The 17,077-nt window shown below is 34.8% G+C and overlaps 1 pseudogene; it reads left to right on the plus strand.

Moving 5' to 3' along the window:
* The first annotated feature begins 98 nt into the window (after window positions 1-98).
* On the plus strand, window positions 99-6,761 carry LOC138942863 (uncharacterized; annotated as a pseudogene).
* The last annotated feature ends 10,316 nt before the right edge of the window (window positions 6,762-17,077 follow it).

The raw sequence follows: 17,077 nt of genomic DNA on the forward strand, positions 1-17,077 counted from the left end.
TCTGAACATCATGCATTTTTTAACATCCCATACGTTCCAACTATTTCGGAACGATTTAGGTCTGTGGTCCGTAATTTACAGAATTATCAAATACCGGCATGAACAAATTGCGCAAATTTCTCTGCGTGGATAAAAACAATTTGCCAAAAGAACTACGCAATCTCTACAAAATCTCCTGCAAGAACTACGATGCATCTTATGTCGGTCAGACAAGCAGACTTCTAAAAACTCGATTAGCGGAACATCGAAACCACATCACAAGAACCGCACAATATTTTGTTATCGACGCACTATAGGTTAAGTAGTCACGCTTTTGAATGGGATATTGTGAAAGTCTTGGATGAAGAACACATATATGAAAGGCGCTTGATGTTGGAGATGATTTTTATAAAACGACAAACTAACAGTTTAAATCTCCAGAGCGACACGAAGAGCTGGCATCAAGCGTATATCACGGAAAATTTATCAATAATTTAAAAATCTATATTCATCGCACGATGATATATCATAGATGTTTATTTTTCTCTTCTTGCGGATAGTCTGTGTTTATTATTTATTTATTCTTGTTACAATGTCATACGCGAACATTTTATATTTGACATTATCATACGCGAGTTTGATTTAGCAGCCGATAGTAGTATCTTGCTTTCATTGGCCCGCGATGTTCTTGATGTTGAGGTGAATCGCTTCCGTTTCATTTCCGACGCTTTACTATATTTCTCTTTTTTAATACTTTCCATACATGTGTTACATTAGGTCTTAAAAAGAAAATTAGAATGGTCCTTCGTGTGACTCAAGGAATTTCTTCTTTCACGGCTGGCACCGGAGGAAGATTCTTCTCATTTTCCCATCGATACTGTGAGCCGTGACTCAAGATATGCGCATACTTTAATTAATACGTATGTAACCGCCGTATGTCTTTTTTTTGTTCACATACTATTTAATCCACATGTTTTTTTTTTGTCTATTTGTATAGCACTCACTGAAGATGATGGTCCGATCCAGAAACGAAACGTTCAAAATTTACCACAATAAATAATTATTAATTAGAATATTATGGGAAATGTAACCGCGCTTGGCTCTTAATTATCCCGATTTTCTTTATTTTATATATTTATTTTACATAAATTAAATAAATTCTCAATAATTATGTGTCCTGTTTTCGACACAAACGCATCAATACAAATAGAATCATTTTCAAAAATAATCTTTATCATTTATAATCGCTTCAATATAAATTTATTTTGAACAAGAATAATTTACGAGAATATTTGTACATCAAAAATCAAGTCTTTAAAATATACAGTTGGCAATTAACAGCGGACAATACATATATATATATATACCCAGTAAGCAATTTGATAACAAATTGTTGCCAAATTGGCATCAAATTCGCTCAAAACTTGGTAACAAATCCAGTGCCATCTGTGTCCGCATTAAGCTTGTGTTTTGGTGACAAAGCTTGTTGACATAACCTGACAGCAAATTGACGGCAAAAACCGAGCAAAGCTTGACATTATTTGACGTCAAATTGATGGCAAAAATCGAGCAAGATCTGCGCAAGACAATCTGATAGCAGATTGTCAGCAAAAACCGAACAAATTCTGCAGCTTTTGGCCATTCATATAAAAGTATATATTTAAATAGATTTAAAGCCTTAACCCTAAGTAACAAAATGATGATAAGTTTTGGTCATAAAATGACCATTAGATAATTAGACATTATATAAAATCATATATTAATATGTTAAAACATATAGGTAAATTCAAATAACTTAATTTCTAAAATTAAAGATCTTTTTGGACAGAAATTGTTTGAATAAGTGAAAATCGAACAATTATCTGTCCGATTTGCAAAAAATCAATTCAATATCTGAATTTCCTGTATAGGAATTATGTCAAAAATTGAACTGATAGAAATATATATATGATAATATTATTAGCATTTTGTAGGCTTTATATACACTCATGACAAGAATTTGAATACGGGTATAGATAATGAATAACGCGCCGCATAGCGATAAGCGACTGAACTATTTTATAATACTTTGTAATAAGCTGCAGATTTTGTTCGGTTTTTGCTGCCAATTTGCCATCAGATTGCGCACACTAGATCCTGCTCAGTTTTTGCCGACAATCTGATGTCAGTCATGTCAGCAAGCTTTGCTCGGTTTCTGCCGCCAATTTGCTGTGTAGTTATGTTAGCAAGCTTTGCTTGATTCTTGGCGACAATCTGCCACCTTAATCGGTAATAACAACTCTTGTACCAAATTTGTAGCCTTTTTGCTGTCAACAATTTGTAGCAAGCACTTGGCAATATCTGTTAGAACAGACCTGGCTGACTGGGTATATATTTATTTATTTCAATACACATCAAAACTGTAACGACCTTATAATTTACATAAACCACATATTTTCAACATAAAAGTTATTATTTTGAGCGTTTAATCGCCTTATATGCCTTCCGTGGCAGAATTTTGACTGCGGAAAAAGTTCGCCGCAGAGCCATCTCGCAACATAATGGCGGTACTGATTGTGCCCATGTATAGCATTCGCGAGAAAACATATTTATAATCCTTGAAAAGTAATTGCGGTGCGCTCAGACATCAGGCTCTTTGGCCGCAATATAAATTTAAATAGTAAGCTTTTCAACAACTTAAAAAAAAAACAAATTTTTAAGAAGATTAAAAATTATAAAGACTGTATGTAACATTCACTGAAAAATTAAATTTTTATGCATTTTATGCATATTAAATGGAATTGATAAAATTATATTAGAAACAATCTGTCTATAATATAATTGAACATAAATATGCAAAATAAATTTAATATTGAATTTCTAAACAGAATATTTATGTATGATGCAAAAAACATTTATCAAATATTAAGATTAAATGTAATTTTATATACTAGACAAGTTTATTGAAGATATCAATTTATTTAATACAAATAAAGGAAAAAGAGAAACAAATTTAGGAGATTGATTAGATATTTAATTTTAAAATATTTGTTATGTATATATATATATATATATATATATGTGTGTGTGTATATATAGAAATGAGAAACAAATTTAGAAAATTTATTAGATATTTAATTCTAAAATATTTGTACGTATAAATATATATATAATTAATAAATATATATTAAAATATTTGTTATGTATATATATACAGGGTGTATAAAAAGTACCGGGACGGTGAAATATCTGGAAAACTAAGCATTTTCGAAAAAAATGTTTCAAATACAATAAAAGTTGTAGAGTTTCCAAAAATTTATTTACTAGATACTATGAGTTTAAACTTGGGTGGCATCGCCAAGGTCAAGATAAGATCACCTTATATTTTTTAAATGGAAACCCCTTCTTTTTATTGCATATTCTTATAATTTATCTCGAGAGCTTTTCAAAACACTATAATAAAGTATTTTTCATTAAGTACTTTTTGAGTTATTTTATATCTTAATTTGACATATTTTGATATAAAAAATAAAATCGTAAAATATTTAGTTTTCGATAATCTTAACGTAATACTTTTAAGTAATATTTTTAAGTAATAAGTAATCATAATTGTAATTATATAATTGATTAAAAATTATCCGATTTATGTCGTGTTTCGTGTCATTTCAATCGCAAGAATCTCATTAATCCATTATAATTATTTTTATACAGATGAAATGGAAAATACAAGTTTCACTCTTTATTTAAAAGATGTTTATATTTTGTAGATAAGGAAAGATCCCCGATACTGGAGACCGAGAAAGAATAAAGGAGTAAGTAAGATGACAAACATGAAAGAGTTCCGAAGCCTCGCTCGCGTGACTCCTTTCATCTGTAATCTTTCACGTATATATGTCATCTTACTATAGAAAATAAAATTTTTGTATTTCGCATTTTATATATCTGAAAATAATTGTAATGGATTAATTACATTTTTGCGATTAAAATGACACGAAACACGACATAAATCGGATTATTTTTAATGAAATCAGTAATCATAATTTTAATTACATAATTGACTAAAAATTATCCCATTTATGTCGTGTTTCGTGTCATTTTTAATCGCCAAAATTTCATTAAAGTATCATAATTATTTTTGAATATATAAAAGAATTGAATATATAAGAAAATAATAATTTTAAAATATTTATTTGGACAAGTCACAGCTATCGGATGAGGCTTTCAAATTTTCACTGCTGAGACAGCAAATCTTTTATACAAACCATAAAGTTTGTGTGATATGATTCTAAACTCACTTCTCTAAGTTCACTTATACTCTTTGATGAAATGCCGAGTGCGGGGTTTACTGATTAGGCACGTACAGATTACAAATTTGTTATATTAAGTAAATGTTGACGCAGAAGCCGATAACAAAACTGTAATTTTCTCACTTTTTTTAACTTTTCATATGAAATGTTAAACTCCGTTATTATGTATACCTTAATTGTGGAAAAGGATTTGTTGATATCTATAATCAACAAAAAGATTTTGCAAAATAAAGAATATTCGCGTTCTGTCGGTAATCCGGCATCTTCTTAAATAAACATCTAAAGTCTACTCAAAGCCTTATTAGCCCGATTAGATATTTTTGCTCCGTCCACAACAACACACAACGGATAACATCATCAGAAGAAATCCTCAATTTCAATTCCAACGATCCGAGTTAAGCATCTTTAGAAATTTATTCCTTCACCAATAATCCCTCTCCTTCTTCTTTCTCTTATGAAATTATCTTAGATCTCTCTAATTTCAAACTTCCTATTACATCTGTTTTTGATAAACAAAATAAATGGTTTGTTAATCTTTCGAATTCAATCATTCCAGAAGAAGTACAATGCCTTCTACAGTTAGGTGAAAATTTTTGTTTACCGAATATTAACAAACAAAAAACCACCATCGATTTAATAAAAAAAGTTGAACATAATATTAGCAGACTTTCTGTTAACATTCGACTCAGAAACAGATCTCTCCAGATAATAAATAAATTTTCTCATTTCAACACTCGTAATTCATCAGTAAACAAAATCTTAATTAATGCTTCCATAATCACTAAGAAATTTATGCAGGATAATCCGAATATCATTTTCTCGAGAGCTGATAAAGGAAATGTCACAGTAGCAATGGATAAAAATACGTATCTTTCCAAAATGTTGGATTTATTTAAAGACAGCAATACATATTTACCCATTAAAAAAAACCTACTAAGAGATTGATCGGGAATCTCCATTGCTTGCTCGCACGATGGAAAAATAATAATTATATATCGAGTGCAAAGTATAGGAGTTTCAACTGTACTGATGGCGGTTTACCGAGAGCTTATGGGCTGCCAAAAATTCACAAACCTGATTGCCCTTTATGTGTCATCGTCTCCTCGATCAATACTCCACTTTATTTTTTCGCTCAATTTTTACACGATATAATTTACGATGCTATTCCGAAAGCGAAGAGTTATGTAGCTAATAGCTTTCAAATAGTTGAAAAATTGAGAGGTATTCGTGTAGATGAGCAGTACAAACTGATCTCATTGGATGCAGTACCTCTTTTCACCAATGTTCCGTTAGAATTAGCAATGATTAGCATCGAGAACAGATGGAGTTATATACAGAGCGAATGTAATATTCCACGAGATGAGTTCTTAAGGGCGATCCGATTCATTTCCAACTCTACTTTTTTCTCTTTTAATAATTCTTGTTTCCAACAAACTTTTGGCATACCCATGGGCTCACCATTGTCACCTATCATTGCCGATATGGTCCTACAAGACTTGGAGAACAGGGCTGTTGCGACCTTCCCATTTGCCCTCCCATTTTACTTTTGCTGTGTTGACGATATCGTGTTAGCGGTTCCCTCCTCTGAACTGAATTTCGTATTAAATACTTTCAATTCTTCCCACCCGAGATTGCAATTCACAATGGAGGAGGGTGTTGACAACCGTTTAAATTTTTTAGATATCACCATTATTATAAAGGATAGTCTCATTGAGTTCGACTGGTATCACAAGCCTACGTTCTCGGGGAGGTACCTCAATTTCGGGTCGCAACACCCTCTCTGACAGAAGAAGGGTACAATCATCGAGTTAACGGACAGGGCTTTTTCGCCATCCGAAATCTCAACAAAAAAACTTAGAGCTACTGATCAATATCCTTCTTAATAACGGATATCCACTCCCTCTCATATTCCAGGTAGTGAGAGAATGTGTGCATTTTCTCATATCAAAAACATCGAGTAATAACAACAATTCTTCGCTCAATACCGTGGATACAAATAACAAAGAAAAAACATCTTATTTTAATATCCTTTACATTCCTTTAATCTCTGAATTGTTTAAAAAAGCCACAAAAGATTTAGGCACAAAAATATCATATACCGGAATAAACAAACTCAGCAAATTTATTTAGGTGCATAAAGATGCATTACCAAAAGAACTACATAACAACGTAGTTTACAAAATCTCATGTTTAGACTGCGATGCGTCTTATGTAGGTCAAACTGGCAGACTTTTAAAAACAAGAATTTGTGAACATAAGAGGCATATTAATAGAAATACCACACAGCACTCAGTGATTACTGATCACAGGTTATCTAATCATGAATTTGATTGGGATAATGTTGAGATCTTGGATGAGGAGCCGATTTTGATTAGACGATTGTTATCAGAGATGATACATATAAAAAAGCAGTCAAATAGTTTAAATTTACAGAGCGACACAGACAACCTTGATCAAGCTTATTTACCGATATTGGAGAATCTGTTGGAATGTTAGACTATTTTTGTTATTAATTCTAATTTTTATCTTGAACATAGTTGTCGACAGTTAGTCGTGTTTTAACAATTGACATGTACGGTTATTTTGTCTCGTTTTGTGCTTTCGCGTCCTCATGGTGAGTGCCTCCTTCATTTAAAGGTTAATTTTTACATAACAACGGTAATAATTTTCCCAGATCAAATGCATCTTTGTTGCATCTCTTCTAATGATTGGAACCGTTAGGAAGCTTCACTTGAGGATGTGGAGCGCATAATGGACGTAAGGTTAAATTCCGAATTTGACGACTCTTGACCTTTTCTTTTTTATATGTGACGTACGTCTTTTATCCGGATTGCTTATATTGTTTTTATCCACTTTCTTTTAATAATTGTCACATCGTTTATCATTGTTAATTTTCAGTCATGGACAACTTTTGACATTTATATCTATACTGAAGATGGCCAGAAGATGGACCGAAACGTTTAAATATATATTGAATTATTAATTTTAATCTTAGATTTATTTTGCGTCCTCTATCTTGCGCACGGCTCCTCTACAATATTATTCTTTTTTATAAAGCTTCTAAACTCACTTCTCTAAGTTCACTTATACTCTTTGATGAAATGCCAAGTGCGGAGTCTACAGATTAGGCACGTGTAGATTACAAATTTGTTATATTATGTAAATGTTGACGCAGAAGCCGATAACAAAACTGTAATTTTCTCATTTTTTTTTCACTTTTCATATGAAATCGTGAACTCCGCACTCTGTTATTATGCATACTTTAATTATGGAAAAGGATTTGTTGATATATATAATCAACAAAAAGATTTTACAAAATAACTAATATTTGCGTTCTGTCGGTAATACGGCATCCTCTTAAAACGTATTCTGGCCCTAAGAATAAAGTTAAATTCGCAACGTAGAACGTCGCTGGGAGGAGAGTACTGTGGCGTTGTAGTCCTGCGACTAAATTCAAGATCATTTTGTTACCAACTTCATAAAATACATTTGTAACTATTTTCACACATCTCATTTATTGATTAAACATTTTACATAACAACATTAAAAACATACAACAAATTGTGAAACATTTATTCATTCGTTTATTGTCCATTAACCTGTAAACATCGTTCTCAAATATTAAATATTTTATATTAAATTCCCGAAGTCTAGTTATTTAACTATATAGCACTCACAGAGATCAAACCAATGGCGCCATCTTATGACCCCCTTAGAACCGAACAACTTTTGTCTGAAACATTCCTTTCTATCTTGCTTTATTTTTTAGATATTTAGGTGTCTCAATATAAATGCCTCACCCTGTATACAGGGTGTAACATAGCGCCCGTATCAGCAATTTTTTGAGGAAACAAAGCATTTTCGTGAAAAATGTTTTATGCAAATGTTGTAGAGTTTTAAATGGCGCACTACATAATAATATTAGTATATTCTTGAATGGCAACGTCAAGGTCATATAAAAATCACTTTGAATTTTTTAAATGAAACCCCCAATTTTTCATTACATATTTTTATGGCTTACCTCGAGAGTTTTCCAAAACACTATAATAAAATATTCTTTCATTAAGTACTCTTTGAGTTATTTTATATTATATTCTGACATAATTTGATATAAAAAATTAAATATCTCGTAAAACATTTAGTTTTCGATGATCTTACCGTAATATTTTTATGTACAGAATAATGAGACAAATCAATTAGTATAAAAGAAAAATTGTTTCTAAGAAACTTATTTACAATGTATTTTTTTAACAATTTTTTTTTTGCACTAATTGATTTGTCTCATTGTTCTGTACACAAAAGTATTACGATAAGATTATTGAAAACTAAATGTTCTACAAGATATTTAATTTTTTATATCAAAATATGTCAGAATAAAATATAAAATAACCCAAAAAGTACTTAATGAAAAAACACTTTATTATAATGTTTTGGGAAGCCTTCGAGGTAAGTTATAAGAATATATAATAAAAAATGGGGGGGTCCCTTTTAAAAAATTCAAAGTAATTTTTATATGACCTTGACGGTGCTATTCAAGATCATACTAATATTATTATATAGTACGCCACTTAGAGCTCTACAACTTTTGCATGAAACATTTTTCACGAAAATGCATTGTTTCCTCAAAAAGTTCCTTTCGTTATTTTTAATACGTGTCCTTTATTTACATCGCGGTACGCGAGTGCCGGTTGTGTCGGGCGTATTCGAGTAATATCGATTTCGATCCGCGAACGCAACAATTTGGGAGCTCGTCCGGGATACGGCGGACCGTTTTGTGTATTTTAAAAGAAAAGCGTGAGCTATGACAATGGAGCAACAGGGATCAATAACGGGAGTTTCTACACGAAAGAGAGTTAGTGCTACGACGACGCTTCAAGATGCGACATCGGGGCCATCGTTGGAGGCGATTACTCTGCAATCTGCAATGCGGGAAATTCGGGAGCTTCGCGAAGAGCGATTGCGAACTGAGTTTGAATCGCAACTGCGTGAGCGGGATAGTGAACTACGTCGAATGGGAGAGATTTTCCGACAACGGCAAACACAGCTAAGTCCAACTAATAACCGAGATTCCGTAGCGTGAAGCCAAAATTCTTTTAGAGAAAATGTGCTTGGATATAAATTGAAACCCGACAATTATGATGGAAGTGTCCCTTTACCCGAATTTATGACACAGTTCAATCTGATAGCGCGGGCCAATTTGCGGAATGATTCTTTTAAGACAGTAGCGTTAGCATCATGTTTGAGGGGAAAAGCGCGTTCGGTTTTAGATGGAATTTTTGAAATCGAAAATTTACGATTCGAGGAGTTAAAATCGAAATTAGAATTGCATTTTGGAGAAGGGCATTTAGCTCAGACATATTACACCCAATTTACAAATAGGAAACAAAAATATTCGGAAAATTTAGCAACCTTAGGTGCAGATTTAGAGAGATTGTCTCGTTTGGCTTATCCCGAATGCTCACATGAGGTGAGAGATAAAATTGCTTGCGCGCAGTTTATCGCCGCGCTATCGGACGGATTTGTGAAACGAACTTTACAGCTGGAGAGTGTTTCTTCTTTAAAATCAGCTGTAGAAAGGGGGAATGGCTGTTAAAGTCATACAAGAAAATAGTTTTGTTAAAAATAAATATAGTCAACAGGGAAATAATAATAAATTTCATAAATTTAATTTTAAACAAGAGAATGGAAGACGGGAAAAAGATTTTGATAAGAGGAACTTCATAAAGCAAAGTAAATTCAATTATAAGGATCAAAGGAATAAATTCTTCCAGACAAAGAAAGAATGTTGTCAGTGTGGTGCTCAGGGGCACTTCCGTTCAGAATGCCCGTCTTTAACGGAAAACAAGCATTAGTCGAATTCTGCGGGGCAAGTTCGGCTAACAAAAAAAATGCCCCGGAAAAATTGTATATTCGTTTTTACAAAATAAATAGAGTTAAGAAAAATTCTTTCTGTTACAAGAGAATGTTAGATGATGAAAATTGTATATTTAAAATAGATACGGGCTCCGATGTTTCGATTTTAAATGAAAGCTTGGTTAGGGGGCCAAAGCAACGGTATGAAATAAATGGATATAGTTTAAAATATCCAACGGGAGAGACTGTTTCAATGAATTATAAAGTTATTGTTGGAATAGAATTAGGAAAGTATTCTTTGGATGTTCCGATGCTAGTTGCTAATATTTCGGATGATTGCATATTAGAAATTGATTTTCTTGAAATGATTGATTTGGGCAGAGCTTTTGAGTCTGAATTCGGGAATTTTGAGTATCATAGAGATATTGAATTTTCATGTTCGCGAATGATTTCTGAAGAGAAAGTTCCTTGTATCTTGGAGAAATTTTTTGAAGAAAACTCTAAAAACCTAAATATTTCTCAGAAGGATGTATTTGCTAAATTCTTAAACGAATTTCAGGATGTGTTTTCGGAAGATTTAATTGCAGGAAACTGTGAAGTTTTAAAGCATGTCATCAACATAAAGGATTCCAATCCTATTAAACAGGCTCTTCGAAGGGTTCCCATACATCTTAGAGACGAAGTAAGTCAGATTATTCAGGAAATGAAGTTGCAGGGTGTAATTGAAGAATCTCAAAGTCCGTGGGTTTCTCCTGTGGTACTAGTTAAGAAAAAGGATGGATCATTAAGATTTTGTGTGGACTATAGGAAATTGAATACGGTCACGGTCAAGGATTCTTATCCCCTACCACGTATTGAGGATATTTTGGACCAGTTATCACGGAATTCCTGGTTTTCCACTCTAGATTTAAAAAGTGGATATTGGCAAGTGAAACTTTCTTCTGAGGACAAAGAAAAGACGGCGTTTTTCGTAGGAAATGGTTTATGGCAATTTACAGTCATGCTATTTGGCTTATGCAATGCTCCAGCTACTTTTGAGCGGAAAAAGTAATGGAAAAAGTTCTTCGAAATATTTTATCTAAAATCTGTTTGGTATATCTTGATGATGTGATTGTTTTTAGCAAATCTTTTGAGGAAATGGTGGCTAATCTAAAGAAGGTTTTTCTTCGCTTACGTATGGCAAACTTGAAATCCCAAAAAATGTTCTCTCTTTGGAAGGGAGGTGAAATATCTAGGACATATTGTATCAGAACAAGGCATCACTACAGATCCTGGGAAAATCACTGCTGTAAAGGACTGGCCTATTCCTCAAAATAAGAAACAGGTTCGAAGTTTTCTAGGATTTTGTTCCTACTATAGAAAATTTGTATTTTCTTTCTTTGATAGCAAAACCTCTGTTTATGCTCACTGAGAATCAGGTCACATTTGAGTGGTCTCAATCTTGTCAACAAGCATTTGAAGAGTTGAAACAAAAATTGATTTCTTCACCAATTTTATCTTTTCCTATGGAAAAGGGAGAGTTTATCCTTGACACTGATGCTTCAAATCATGGGATTGGTGCAGTTTTATAACAAGTTCAAGATGGAATTGAAACAGTTATTGTTTATTTCAGCCGAATTTTGAGTAAGACAGAAAAGAATTATTACGTGACTCGAAGGGAATTATTGGCTATTGTGGAATAACTGAAGTCCTTTCATCATTATTTATATGGAAGGAAATTCTTAGTTCGAACGGATCATATTTCACTTCGTTGGTTGATGTCTTTTAAAGATTTAGAAGGTCAATTAGCCCGTTGGTTAGAAAGATTGCAGCAATATGAGTTTGTAACGATGCACCCCCCATCATTACCCGGCACGTAGCCAGCCGGAAGTCTGCCGCCCGGCGAACACCAGCCGGGCAGTGGCAGAGGCGCCTAGCGCCCTTTTTTAATCTCTCAAAACCGCGGTTGTGATAAACAACCATACGGCCGTTATACGGCCGCCGTTACGCCGAAGACCGAGAATCGCCGAGCGCTACCGGAAGATCCCGAGCGTCATCCGCCGAAACTCCGCGTCGTTTCGCCCAGGGGAAGCGACGCGTTTACCGTAATTTACCCGTCGAAAACAACGCGTCGTTATCCCCACCCGGGGGCGAACGACGCAATTACCGATAGACGCTCGGGTATAAGAAGACAGCGTTTCGGCATCTCGGGACCAGAACGATTCCTGAATCCGCTCGAGCAGTACGCTCCGAGATACCAGAACCGATCCTGAAAATCGTAGCAACGACGGAACGTGAGGTTGACGAGTTCGCAGCCTCCGCCGAGCATTCTCGGCTTCCGTGCAGTCTCCGAACTCCTGACACAAATCCGACCGACTCAACGAGAGCGGAGTGTTCGCCGCTCTCCTCGATTACGGTCTATCATTCGACCGCTCCAGCTAGCCGGACCGTGGGTTTGCGAGTTCGCTGCCCCGTCGAGTTTTCTCGACTCCGCCACGCTATCCTCAACTCCGCGAACGGAAGCAGGGACGGAGAGTTCTCCGCCCGGTCGAGGGTACTCGATCTCCGCTCGAATTCCCCGACCACTGGGAACACGCGATTAATCCCGCGACCACACTAATACTAATATTATAATACTATAATTATAATTATCGCGCCGAAATATCTACCGCCTAATAGTTCATTCTATTCCGCGCACCGTCAAAATAAACACGGCCTTGCCGTATACGCGCCGACCGACCGCGCCCAATTTCTTGCGCGTCTCGCGCGCCGTCAAAATAAACACGGCCTTGCCGTACACGCGCCGACCGACCGCGCCCGATTTCTTGCGCGTTTCGCGTGCCGTCAAAATAAACACGGCTTTGCGAATATTGTAAGCGGTTCGATATATCGAACATCGCGCACCGAATAATCTACGCGCATTATATCTAGCGCGCTGCACCATCCGCTGCGCGCTCACTATTATAAATCGACCATTGCCGAAAGAGGCAAATAAAGACAATACCTAAATCTTTCGTGTGTCTCACCTTTTCACGAGCCCTGATCCCGACCGAGTTTATCCACGCACTCGCGAAAAGTGACCCCGTTACAAGTTTGAAATCATTCATCGGAAGGGACAACTACATCAAAATGCTGATGGGCTGTCAAGACGTCCTTGTGCGGCATTAGGTTGTGATTATTGTACAAAAGTAGAATTTAAAGAGAATTTGGTTGCTCGAATAGTTTTAGGGAAAGATTGTTTAGAAGAATGGTGGAAGAAACAATTGGAGGATCCAATTATTTCGATTTTCTTACAAGGAAAAGAATCAGGAATACGTCCTCCTCGACAAGAAATGGCCATGCAGGATATTTCGGCAAAAATATATTGGGATGCATTAGTTTTGAAGAATGGTGTTCTATATAAAAAGTGGGCGTTTCCAAATTTTTAATCTTTATTATTCAGATTATTGTCCCTAGGAATTGCATAAATCAAATATTGGAAGTAGCCCATGATTCCTCGTCCGGCGGTCATTTTGGGGTAAATAAGACATTGGAGAAGATCCGGAAACGTTTTTATTGAGCTACATGTAAACATGATGTGGAGGATTGGTGTCGTTCGTGTAAAATTTGTGTAGCGAAACAAGGTTCTTCAGAAAAATGAAAATCTCCGTTACAAATTTATAATATAGGTTCTCCATTTGAAAGGGTTCAGATGGATATACTTGGTCCTCTTCCCATTACTTCAGTACGTAATCGATATTTATTGGTTGTAATCGACTGTTTCACTAAATGGGTTGAAGCTCTTCCATTAAAAAACATTAGAGCTGTTACAGTAGCAGAAGCTTTTGTAAAGCAAGTAGTTTCTCGTCATGAGGCTCCTTTGGAAATCCACACAGATCAAGGGAAAAACTTTGAGTCAAGAATTTTTCAGGAAATGACACGTCTGTTAGGGATAAGGAAAACTAGGACGACAGCTTTACATCCTCAGTCTGACGGTCAAGTTGAACGTCATCATCGAACAATTTTGAATTATTTAATTAAATTTATTTCAGAGAATCAGAAAGATTGGGATAATTGGATTCCTATGTATTTAATGGCTTATCGATCTTCAAAACATGAAGCCACGGGTGTTTCCCCGGCTGAATTGTATTTTGCACGGGATTTAAGATTGCCATTAGATTTGTTGCGAGGAAATTCTCCAGAGCAAGAGAGGGAGAGTTCTATTGGCGATTATATTTAGAAGTTAAAAAGGAAGTTGCAAGATATTCATAACAGTGTTAGGCAACGTTTAAATTTTCGATCACTCCGATCTAAGACGCGTTATGATCAGAGGACTAGGCAAGTTACTTTCGATATCGGTCAGAATGTATGGTTTTATAATCCTCGAAGATTTAAGGGGAGAGCGCCTAAATTACAAAACAATTGGGAAGGTCTTTATAAAATAATTAGGAAACTCAGCGATGTTGTATTCGGAATTCAGAAATCGAGTAGGCATAAAAATAAAATAGTTCATGTTGATAGATTGGCCCCATTTCATGAAAGGCAGAAATCGTATTAGGAAAGTTTTCGGAGCCCAAGTTTAAATAATAATAATAATTATATTTTACTATGTTCAATTTTAAGTGAATGTTCTTGCGTATGTTTGTTTTTTTTGCTTGTGTTTAAGGAAATAATTTCTTGGAGAGATGATGAAAGAAGAAAAGAGGGGAGGAGAGTTCTTCGGAAGGGAACGGAATTGTAAAGAAGAAGAGAATTCTTTTGAAGACTCTGTCTCTCCCTGGTTTTTGACCGTGATTTTCCCGTGGGACGAAGGGCGAATGCCGAGACAGGGACTTGAGGTGTCCTCTTAGAAGGACGGTGAGTCCACGGGTGTTACCCTCCCTCTTGTCCGAAGATTCGCTCCCTTTTGAGATGTGCAGATGCGGCAGCATTGGATATTTCCGGAAATCAGGCGAAGAACGGAGGGCAGGTACTGCAATTTCAAGATTTATCGAAGTCAATTCTGGATCTTGACGGTGCTCGGTAACCTGCAGCAGCAGCTCAGGATAGAGCAGGAAACCGTTTTTGTACCCTGGAGTCGACATTGGATATTCTTGTCAAGCGGGTTCGATGGCAGTATCCTATATATTCCTGAAGGGTGTGTGATTGGGGCCAATAAATAATGGCGCTCGGTAACCTATAGCAGCAGCTCAGGGTAGAGCAGGAAGTCATTAAGGCACCCTGGAGTCAACGCCTTGGAAGAAGTGGACAACGATCAACCCATTTAATTTAGAAGAGCCTTTCTACCATTGATTGACGGGACGACAATCTTGAAGAGGAGTAGTGTTGCGTCCATGCGTGTCGTCTGTGGCCGTTATTCCTGAGTCTGCTGTACCCGTCTCCGGGAGAACGTTGCTAAGGATTGTTGTTAAACAACGGCGGACATCTGGAAAGAGATCGGCCATCTTGGAGTCTCGCGACGAATGTCATTCCCGGCGGACGTATTTGAGATTACGATAACCGTTATTGTTCTGTGTTCCTTGTATAATAGTGTTCTGTGTTGTTATATTAAAGTTCCTTTCGTTCTTTTTAATACGTGTCTTTTAGGTATTTACATCGCAGTATGCGAGTGCCGGTTGTGTCGCGCGTATTCGAGTAATATCGATTTCGATCCACGGACGCAACAATATATATACTTATACATTTGATATAATGAAAAGAGGGAGACCTGTTATCCTGACTTTGTGTCCCTACAAAAAGCAGTTAAAAACTAAAACTAACGCTCAGAAAAAGAAACCACTAAAAAAAAGCTTTTTGAGATCTCTAAAGTTAAAAAGTTAATTAAAAAAGTCCTGCAGCAATGTCGAACAAGAGGATGTCTTTATTTGTGATTCTTGTCAATATAATACATCTTTGTATTCTTTTGATTAAAATAAATCTAGATTTTGTAATTACATGGTATTTTGCGTATTTTCAAATGGGTACCCGGTATGACTACTGATAGGACAAAACCGTGTACTTTGACTTCTTCACAAAATCTTGTTATTCTTAGTAACCAAATAATTTTTTCAGCAACTAGCCTTATTTTCTTATAGTTTATGGTTGACTAAAGACTAGTAACGGTCGACAAAATTTTCTCACTCTCAGATTTTTTGTAGGAAGACAAATCCAAAAAGGTACCCGGTTTTACCCTATTTTCCTATATAATTGAAATTTTAGTAGATTTGTAAATTATTATATATATTTTTTTGATATATGCTTTTTATATAAAACTTAATAAAATTTTATATAAAATGTAAATATTTAATAATACTTTTATTATATAAATGATGCAAATAATTTTCACATAATATGAGATATTGTACAATACAAATAAATTTGGGACAATGTTTTAATGCGACCCGAGCACGACAAGTTTTTATACTTTGCTTTGGTGTAAGTTTGTTTCATGCGATTTAGAGTTTATGAGAAATTTTCCTTCAATAAATATATCCCAAAACGTTAGATGTGTGTATACTGTGCATTTAGTTAATTATAAAATAATTCTAATTTAACTATACGCCCTACTACTCTAATTATATTATGATGTATTAAATATATTTTTTCTTAATAACGGAAATAATAAAATAAAAAAATGTTATAACAAATTTTTATATAGTTGGCATAATTTTTTGATATCATTATTTTTCTAGGAAATTAAAACAGCTACTTTGTATAACAGCTTTTTAAAAAAATGTTTTTATTTAAATAATAATAAAAGAAATAAAATTTATAGTATAAATTTTGGTAATTATTTATATTAAGAGACACCTCGCCAATGACTTTGACCTTGATATATGTTGTCAAGGACATGATCCTGAGTAACTTTTTCTTATAACTTAATCGGCAGTGTCTTATAGTTTCTGAGATATTTAATGTTAAAGATTGAAGCTTCGAAATGAACATTTGGTTTTGGTTATATAACGTAACTTGAATCAAATTTTAGTTTTATATCAGAAATAAGTTTGGGTTAGGTTATATCT

This window comes from Polyergus mexicanus, unplaced genomic scaffold, assembly GCF_030449975.1.
Source record: "Polyergus mexicanus isolate NDT 795.1 unplaced genomic scaffold, iyPolMexi1.0 SCAF_24, whole genome shotgun sequence".
In the NCBI taxonomy this organism is placed as follows: domain Eukaryota; kingdom Metazoa; phylum Arthropoda; class Insecta; order Hymenoptera; family Formicidae; genus Polyergus; species Polyergus mexicanus.